The sequence below is a fragment of the Carlito syrichta genome, unplaced genomic scaffold (genome assembly GCF_000164805.1).
Source record: "Carlito syrichta isolate Samal-C Ts95f unplaced genomic scaffold, Tarsius_syrichta-2.0.1 Scaffold311851, whole genome shotgun sequence".
Classification (NCBI taxonomy): domain Eukaryota; kingdom Metazoa; phylum Chordata; class Mammalia; order Primates; family Tarsiidae; genus Carlito; species Carlito syrichta.
In genome coordinates this window covers 13,052-14,178 of record NW_007255947.1, presented here as the reverse complement: position 1 = coordinate 14,178, position 1,127 = coordinate 13,052, and the positions used below count along the sequence as shown (strand labels likewise).

Sequence of the window (1,127 nt, the reverse complement as noted above, 5' to 3'; positions counted from 1 at the left end):
CAAGCTCATAGTGAATATTAAATATTTGTTGAAAAAGAACAATCCCGGCCGGGCTCGGTGGCTCAGTCTGTAATCCCAGCGCTTTGTGGGAGGCCGAGGTGAGAAGATTGCCGGAGCCCGCGGGTTCGAGACCCACCTGGCCACATTGGCGAGACATCTCTATAATAAACCAAAAAGTAGCCGGGCATGGTAGCGCGCGCCGGTAGTTCTGGCTAATTGGAAGGCTGAGACCGGAGGATCCCCGGAGCCCAGCAGGTGGAAGTTGCGGTGGCCGGGAGCGAGCCCCTGCCCTCCAGCCTGGGGACAGAGAGAGACTCCAACTCAAGAAAAAAAAAAAGTCGGTTCCGAAAGAAAGGAAACTTTGTTTCCCTTCACAACAGAGCGTTGAATACTCCAAGACAGAAACACGGAGAACGCGGCAGAGTCCTAAACAGTTTGCCGAGAACCCACAGCCTGACACATCTCTACCGAAGTCTGAACTATTTGCAGACTCCATTCGACGTCCATGGCATCTAGTAAGAGATGATACCACCCCCTGGCGGCTAGGACGGAAACGGCACCTTCCCACAATACAGAACACCCAACCCACCGTCGCCAGAGTCCTAGGAGTTCTCCGAGCCCGAAAATGCAGAAGATGGAAATGTTCATTTCTCTAAGTGATGTAGATGTTTTGGTTGGTTTATAAGATGAATCCGTTTATAAGAACGGATGAGAAAACTAAAAGTGCTCCAGGTGAGGATCGAACTCACAACCTCGGCATCGCTCCGCTCGCACTGTCGTATAAGTACCGCGCGCTAACCGATTGCGCCACTGGAGCTCCGGCCGCACCCTCGCGCCACGGAGTCCTTCAGTCGTTCCCAGCCACGTGACCTCATCGGCCAGCTCCGCCTTCTATCGCATATGCAAATGAAGATGTTTTGACTGACCAATAGCAGCAAGCGCCCGACCGGTTCCGGATTCTCACGCCTCGTGGCCCTTGCTGTAAAAGGGAAAAGTCCGCGAGGCGTTTGGAATGTGGGGGTGTGGCCTGTCTAGGGACTCGCCTCCTCATGAATATTCAGCACCCGGAGAGGCGGGGTCTTAACCCTTTCGCTGGCGGACCGGCCGGAAGGCGGCCCCTCCCCCCC

The 1,127-nt window shown here is 54.8% G+C and overlaps 1 non-coding gene across 1 annotated transcript; it reads right to left on the bottom strand.

The window, feature by feature from the left end:
* Nucleotides 1–724: 724 nt before the first annotated feature.
* Nucleotides 725–817, bottom strand: TRNAI-UAU. The gene is given in 2 exon segments: nt 725–760; nt 780–817. It is a non-coding gene; the product is annotated as a tRNA-Ile (tRNA).
* Between the last annotated feature and the right edge of the window lie 310 nt (nt 818–1,127).